Consider the following 9,303-nt stretch of genomic DNA (forward strand, 5'->3'; position numbering starts at 1 on the left):
TAAAAACTTATAAAATTAAACTATGCCCTTTCCATTTGTAGTGCCTCATATACTATGACATTATGAATAGGCTGATAGCTTTTCAATATGGCTCATGAAAACCTCAGGTACATTTTGTGAATTGGATCTATGTTTATGTGTGTTGCTTTGATTAAGTTTGCAAAAGTAATATTGACTTATTACAATTACATATCTTCCAGTGTGTTTATGCATAGTGCTCATCTTCATTGTATAGTGGTTAAACATTTCTGATGACAGTTGTGTGATTCGATTCTCCCAAAATATTATTGGAACTGTGTGCCACATGTTATGATGATTAGAATTGCGGACTCCGCCTGCGCATCATGCTTGTCCATCACTTGCATCGCGTCATTTGATAATAGATTCCTTTCAATATATATTGTCAACTGTCCACCCTTTGAGAATTATATACACTGTGCAATTTAATTCGTAAAATAAGCCTTCGCAAAATATTAATGATCCTCTTTTGTAAACAAAGATTGATGTAACGTGCCTCTAAATTTCAATTAGCGATCCTTCTACAATTCTATCCTTCGGATGTCGGTGTTGTATGGAGTGTGGTCGTGTAAAATCTATTTGATTGTCAGCGCTGATTCCACACGAGGATCCTTGTACATAGAGTGGAATAAACGTCTCCTTAGCAATCTTCAATCTAATCATAAGCTGTTTTCGTTGCGATGTGTAGAAAACATTACATTGATGACGAATATTACAATTATTATTTGAATTATACACTTGTTTATTTCCATAAATTACAATTCTATTCTAAACACTGAAGTTTGTTGTCTTGATTGATGAATTCCGAAGACATCAAATAGTTTATTGAGATTATTGGGCGCTTGAATCCAGCGTTGATTAACGCATGCTATATGTTGTCGCCGTGTTTGTATTGCTTCAACAACTTGTACTTTGTCGCGATGAACTTGCACAGTCCCTTATTGATGTTTCCTTTCTTTGTACGAAGATTCTTGAATGGCGTACAAGAGAGTATTAGATGAAAATCGTCCGATGGTCGACCGCAATTGATATGTTTGTTGAGTCTCAATAAGTGATGATACATCAGGCCTTGCACGACAATATTGAACTTCTGTTCATTCAACATCTTTGCAAGAATTTGTAGAATAAAATAAATGTGTAGAGGCTCTAGTGGAACATATCACGTGATAAGATTTTTTATGTACTTTCCATTTCAACCGTTAGGTGTAATTTCAACAAATCCGTAATGAATCGCACGATATAGACTACTTGTATATGATAATTTGATCTGATTGCTTTCTTGATTAATGCAACGCCCATTGCGATGATTACAATTAGATTTGGTCTAGCGTTTGGTCTAGCGTAAGTGTAGTTTCACAGCTTTAGCTGGCTCACTTTGATACGCGAAGGTTTTAAGAACTCTTTCACGATGACAGAGAATTTAATCGAATGTATTGATATTTTCTATCACTCTAATAACGTAATGTGAATTCTCCATGTCGCGGATAGTAAAAGTTACGAATATGTTTCGAACGAAATTTACTTAAAACTCGAAGAAATGGTCACAATTACATTTGCTCTAGTGTATTTGAATTATTCGTTAGCAAACCTCAAAAACTTCACCATCAATCCCAGTGGTCCTTCCGATGTTGACGTGCAAATATTTTTATAACTATTGTAGATTCGGCATACAAGTTCTTGCACCTTGAATTCCATAATTTGCACTATATCTCCGAATACGACCATGTCTAGGACGTATTGAAATGCTGTGATAATAGAATCATTTCGCAACTCTTCTTTTTCGAAGCAGCTTTTTATCACGTCCTCCCATGACCTATGGAAACGAGTACAAAATCCGTCCATCTCTTCAATGTAGAGCAATTGTCTGTTCTGTTTTGTAGTGTGCCTCTACACTTAATGAAATCATATCGGTGCTCATTTTATTTATTAAAAATTTATTATGTTAACGTGTTTAGAATGTTATTAATATCCACCTGTCGTGAGCATTATGAAAGTCAATTTACAAAATGATGTGATGAGTAAGAAAAACGCGTGCTTTAAACGCGCTAGAACCCTCAATTCCCAGCTTGAGTTGTTGGAGTCAGTTTATGACTTTCACCGCGACCATTGTGGGATCCCCTTACTCCCTGCGGGCGTAAACTTGGCGAAAGTGCATGGGAGCTCAGCTTCCCTCTCTCACTCGTTTTTTTCTTTTTTTTAATGTAAGTGGGCTCTGTATGAAAAAGATGTGTTCCTGTGATGTATCGCCCTGCTTGTTCGAAAGTCTTTGCCTAAATTAATCACTGCTTTGAGTTTGCTTCAGATGATCGCTCGATTGATATTAATAAAAATATTCTACTAGTTGGGAAAGTATTTTTAAGTTGTGTGCGTTGATTTTCACTGTAGCAAACTTTTACATTAATTTGCATTTCAGATGAGTTGTTTGTTTGTGGCTTCTGCATGTAGAAATTACTATTGCAAAGGTATCATAAAATGATGTAATTAAATCTGATTCTCTTTTTCGAATGAGTATTGTTTCTATCATTGAATAAATTTCACTTTCTCTCTGTGCTTCAGATATTCACTCGATTGATATTTTGTGAGTTGAGAATAATGTATGCATAATAGTTGTGTCAGATCTGAAATACATTAAATGCAGCGTTTCTCGTTTTGGTTGAGTATTGTTTGCGCCGATAATATTTCTCGTTTGCTGAGATAATGTTTCTCTAAAACCAGTTTGCACTGACATAGAAGTCAATTCTTAGATTTTTTTCTTTTCGCGTGCTATTGTTTGTTGATAGAATTCTTATTGTGTTCTTGAGAATCGAATATTGCCAATGTCTATTTGCTATAGTTGATGAATAAAAAAATTCGCCTCTCTACACCTGTCCTAAGAATATTTCCTTTTGGAGGAAAGAATGTGAAAAAGCGAGAGGGTTTCCCCACCCCATAGATTGACAAAGGATGTGTGGTTTCATGCTTTTGGAGTATATAGAGGGAGAGAGTGACCCCACCGGGCTCAGGATACAGGGCACAGGATAGATTGGCTGTACTGTGTAAGCCTTAGCTGTACTGCGTGTTTGGATACCTCTGTCAAGGTAATGTTTATAGTGCCTGAGTAGGATGAAAATTCTATATTGTTAATAATAATAATAATGTTTTATTGGTGCCCAAGAACGGTCGTGACGACCCTAATGTTGGCGCACACAAATACAATACAATGCACAACAAATAGACACAATATGTATACAAATACAGTAATACAATATGCACTAACAACAAGACACGATCTACGCGGTCACACACACAAAAACAAAAACAAAAGAGACTGTACATGAAGAAAAGAAAAAAAAATACATGACTTGAATTGAAAACGAGAAACGAGCACACGCACATTGTAATGTGAGAACACATGCAATCGCACTGCAACAAAAGGGAAAATTTTAATCCGTCCAATTCCAACTCCAAAAGGGAAATTATCTGAAAAAGTCACAGAAAAGAAATCTCCGAAAAATGAGAAGAGATATGACACCTAAATGATGTACATGATGCTGAAAAAATATCAAGAGATGAAGGGAGCGAGTTAAACAAGATTTGGCATCGTGTAAGAGGGTCATTAGGACAGCAGTGGTTGACATAGAACGTTAGGGGGTTCCGCAGAGTAGCACGCGGGAGACAAAAATTTAGGTGGCCTAACAGAAAAGGGGAATCAAATATTGAGTGCACACATTTATAAAGAAACATCATGTCATGAATGTGGCGGCGATTAACAAGAGGAAGCAAGTGCAGGTAATTTGAAAGCTTGTCATAGTCATACGATAAAAACGCGGGGACATTCTGCAAGAAACGCGAATGAATAATATGAAGTGCCCTCTTTTGCACAGCTTCAAGATGTTTGGTATCGGTGGCACATAAAGCATTCCATACCACTGACGCATATTCAAGTCGGGGAAGGACGCAAGCTTTGTAGAGAGTAAGAAATACCGTGTGAGAAGAAAACACTGTACAGCTGTAGGTGAGCAAACCAAGCATACTCAGAGCAGCAGAACGAATTGCTCTCACATGCTCATGAAATTGAAGCTTCGCATCAAAGACAACACCGAGGTCACGAATGCCGTGGACTCGGGCTATTTCGCCATGAGAAAAGTACTGAAATCGGGTTACTTGAGACTTGCGCGTGAATGAGATAACTTTAGTTTTTGACGTGTTGATTTTGAGGAAATTAGAAGTACACCAAGAAATAACACTGTAAACATCCTCCTGAAGCAGTAAGCAATCAGAAGGCGAGGTTATGCTTTTCATTATTTTGAAGTCATCGGCATACTGTAGCATGGTGGAATGTTTAACACAGGATACAAGATCATTAATAAAAATATTAAACAGTAGAGGTCCGAGATTTGACCCTTGGGGTACACCAGACGTAGAAACATAGGTATCAGAGTAGGATCCGGACACACACACAGAGTATAAGCGATGCCGTAAGTACGAGGCAAAGAAACATACAAGAGAGTCAGAAACACCATATAAACCAAGCTTACGAAGGAGCAGATCATGGTTCATTAAGTCAAATGCTTTCGAGACGTCAAAATAGATTACATCCATTTGACCACGAGAAAGAACCGCTGGGGAACAGACTGGCATGAATGATACAAGATTTGTGACTGTTGATCTCCCAGGCATAAAGCCATGCTGACTGTCTGCAATTTTGCCCTTAAAGCACGAGGACATATTAATATAAATAATGTGTTCAAAGACTTTGGAACAGGCCCATAAAATACTTATTGGTCTATAATTAGTAACAATGTTATGGCTGCCCGATTTATGGACAGGAATGACCAGGGAAGACTTCCACAGTTGTGGAAAAGTACTTCGTTTAAGAGAAAGATTAAATATGAATACGAGCACAGGCGAAAGGATGTCACGATAAACTTTAAGGAAAATAGCGGGGATACCGTCTGGTCGCGGTGTCGTTGTGGGCCTTAGTTTACGAATTGAATTGTGGACATCATTCTCATTAATGACAAACGAGGACAGATGATCACCGTGCATTCGCGTAAAAGAAAAGGCAGAATCTGTGCTGGCCGAGTCATCAAACACAGATGAAAAGTGTGACGCAAAGATATTTGCCACGACAGGCGGATTGCATTGCATCACATTACCGTCAAACAGAGACATAGTGCTAGCATTCTCACGCTTACATTGTTTATGCCAGGTCCAAAAATTACGAGGATTGCTTTTTACGTCATCTTGAATCCCTTCCAAATACGCATTACGGTCTGAGTCAGCAGACTTCTTGAAGAGCCACCGAAAAACAGCAAATTGTTCATAGTCAGACGCCCTTCCAAATTTCTTAAATCTTCTATGAAATTATCTCTTTTTGCTAAGATAACTGCGTGTGAGAGCAGAAAACCAAATTGGGTATTTGCGCCGACGTGGTATGGTATATGGGACAAACTCAGAAATAGCATTTCTAATGATGTTGGTGAAATTCAACACTGCATCATCAGGATCAATACATTTATAAGGTCGCAAGGATGATTTTATGATAGTTCAAAAGATAGATTACTTCCATTTCAATTTATTAAATTTCTAATGTTTGATCGTTTGTTTCAATAATATTTTCCTGTCTGTTGTTTACACGTTGGCAGATGCGCCGTTTAGAGTGTTTCTCTGCTATTCATTCATGCATGTTTCTCGTTTTAGATTGTTTTTCAATTATTTATCCTTTGTGTACCTCTTGTTTGGATTGTGCATTATTTTGGCTCTCTATTAGCAGTTGATCGTGTTCCTCATTATTTCCTTGCATGTGGGCTTTCACATCATAATAAATTGCATAATTGTGTCGTGTTGGAATAATCAACTTAGCTTTTCTAATTCTGTATTACATGTATTACATTCCTTCTGTTTTCTTTGTTGGATGAATTTTTCTCTCAACTTAGCTTTCCCAAAGATAGATTATTTCCATTTCAATTTATTAAATTTGTAATGTTTCTTGTTTGATAGTTTGTTTCGATATTATTTTCCTGCATGTGTCTGTTGTTTACACGTTGGCAGATGCGCCGTATAGAGTGTTTCTCTGCTATTCAGTGTTAAGTGCGTGCATGTTTCTTGTTTTGATAGATTGTTTTTCAATTATTTATCCTTTGTGTACCTCTTGTTTACGTGATGGGTTTTGGTTCTCTATTAGCTGTTGATCGTGTTTCTCATTATTTCCTTGCGTGTGTGCTATTCACATCATAAGAAATTGACTAATTGTGTCGTGTTGGAATATTCAACTTAGCTTCCCATATTCTTTATTATGTGTATTGCGTTTCTTCGGCTTTCTTTTTTGGATGAATTTTTTGCCTTCACGCAGAGTTACAACATAATTCCTGCCACTATTTGACTTTACTATACTTGCATGTAAACTATCCACCGCGCAGCTGTTGTAGTGGGAAAAAATTATGAAAGAAGTCGGCCCAGGGCGAAAATCGCGAATGAAGTCGGCCCAGGTGTGATGGTATCATCGCCTGGCTGGGATGACAGTGTGCATGCCCCTACTTGCGCACCACCTGAAAAAATTGCGAACGAAGTCGGCCCAGGTGGAAAAATACAGAACCATAAGGGCACGCGCAGATCTCCGGCTCGCTGGTAGGCACTCGGAGACCCCCTCACCCGCCTACTTGCATGTAAATCACTCACGCATCACCTAAAACAAATTGCGAACGAAGTCGGCCCAGGGTAAAAAATCGTCAAAGAAGTCGGCCCTGTGTTGTCACTGTGCATGCCCCTACTTGCATGTAAAGTGCCCACGCACCGCATGAAAAAAAAAATGCGAACGAAGTCGGCCGAGGCTGAAAAATAGCCAAAGAAGTCAGCCCAGGGTGCACCACCATAAGTGTATGCTCAGCTTTTCGGCCCGCTGGTAAGCACACGGACAGCCCCTCACCTGCGCGCCACTCACCGCGCGCTGGAAAAAAATCGCTAGAGAAGTCGGCCGAGGCAGAAAAAATCGCCAAAGAAGTCGACCCAGGATGAAAAAGGCACAACGATAAGGGCGCACCGAGCCCATCGGCCCGCTGGTAAGCACCCGGACAGCCCCTCACCTGCGCCCCACCGACCGCGCGCTGGAAAAAAAGATAATAAAAGAACCGCTAGAGAAGTCGGCCCAGCTATTGTTCTTGAAGTTACATACATCCTATCAGAACTTTGTAATTAAAACTCCACTATGCTGCTCACGTATAATACTGCTCACGTATAATAATGTGACACTTTTTATAATAAAACTTGTAATTTTGATTGTAATCATGTTGATTAAAAATATCGTCTTTGATTAAATGTGCTACTCTTCTGCTTAATTGAAAACTTCCATTAATAAAAAAAATATTGTGTATGATGTGTGATACCCCTTCAATGCTATTGCATCATACCTGTAATAAGTATATTCTTATTACGTGTATTGTGTTTCTTCTGCTTCAGGTTTTTGGCTGTGTTTTTCTCCTTCACACAGAGTCATAACATAATTCCTGGCACTAATGACTTTAATAAGTATATTTTCACTTGTACTTTTGTGTATGGCTATCCTTTGCATGTCTATACTTGCATGTAAACCACCCGCTGCACAGTTGATGTAGCGGAAAAAAATTGTGAGTGAAGTTGGCCCAGGTGGAAAAATGATGAAACAAGTCGGCCCAGACAGAAAAATATGCCACAATAAACGCACTGGCAGCCCTCCGGCCACGCGCCGCCCGCCGGTGAGCGCACGAACAACCCTCCACCCGAGCGCCACCCCCCGCGCGCTGGAAGAAATTCGCGAGTGAAGTCGGCCCAGACGCTGTGGGGGTTCGAACCAGGCACCTAGGGTCCGTACTGGACACGTCCTTATACTACTCATACCAGTCGGGGAGCAACTCCGATTCACGATTTTCCCGATGCTAGATGGCGCCACGCTCGCCGTCCTTATCACGCCGTTCGCCTCCGACTCCCGAAATAATCCCCATTGTGCATGGTTGACCTGGCGAGTTTAAGGCGGTCCGCGCCCTCTGCGCTGTTTGTCGAGAGGTAAAGTGTCGGACCTCGCCATGAAAGGTCCGCAGTTCGATTCGAGACATTCACGTCTTTTTGCATGTCTCCTATTGCTATATGAGTATACTTTATTTTTATTTTGTTGTTATATATTTATGCTACAATTATTGTTTTCACAAGTCACTGGCGCGTGTACTGACTGACTATGGAATTTTTAGTTGCTCTTCGTATTGCTTTACTAGTGCATACTTAACTGTATGCCGACGTACAAGTGCGATCGGATAGTACGGATGCCGGTATCTCGGAGGCTCTCAACTGGATCTACCAGCGGCTCTAAATTAGGCTATAAACATTGCCTACACACAGCGCTTACAACGCCAGTCTGGAAAATCTAGTGCTCGAAACGGTATTCCTTTTTTTCTGCACTCGCTTACATGCAATTTACATTGATAATAACTCTATTATTCGTGCAAAAATGACATTTTGATATGTATATTTCTGGTAAGTAAGCATTATAGCATTATCAAATATCTGAATTCATTTACAAGGCGTTGGTGCAAAAGACTTTTTGAAAATTTCCGTCGTAGAACAGACTTCTTATTATTACCCGGAAACTTCAGTAACATATTTGAAAGGCTCCTTTCCCCCATGTTCTCCTTTCTTTCATCTTACACCCGCTCAGAAAAATGATGTCAGTCGACAACCCCAGTGACAGGGGACTCCCTTTCTCGTGGTGTGCCAGTTTGCAAAAACCGTACAAACGAGGTGAAGGGCGATAAAGGCTTCGGGTCGACACACGGAAACCAACCAAAGAAGATATGGAAAGGTCGAGCGGCAAGGCCTCGCTGCGGGAGTCACGATATTCCCAACACAGTCTTTTTTTTCCTGGACGCCAAGAGGAACGATTCGACAAAAATAGAAGGACACAGAGAAGAAAAATAATAAAAATGGTCACCTGGACAACATAACAGGATCTTGTTTGAGTGTTGCAAAAAAGTTATTATGTGGGACAGGATAATAAACAGGGTGTCCCAGAAAACGTGTCATTGGATTATACTAAAAAGCTACACCACCTAGAGTCATGCGGTCAACGGCATTTGTTCTTACTGGGTTTTTGCCATCTCCTGATGTGCATGTCACGTAACCTAAGTTTAATTATGTAAGTTTTTGCGAGCTTAAGTCTGAAATTTGCCAAGTAAAGGTCACTTTTTTACCCCACCAATGTGGAGAGCGTGTCTCATTTACTCAAATTAATGGTAATTGACAGGAACGATCAGGAGCTATCCCATCGGAAAAAATAGC

Source organism: Ornithodoros turicata, chromosome 2 (assembly GCF_037126465.1).
Source record: "Ornithodoros turicata isolate Travis chromosome 2, ASM3712646v1, whole genome shotgun sequence".
NCBI classification, from domain to species: domain Eukaryota; kingdom Metazoa; phylum Arthropoda; class Arachnida; order Ixodida; family Argasidae; genus Ornithodoros; species Ornithodoros turicata.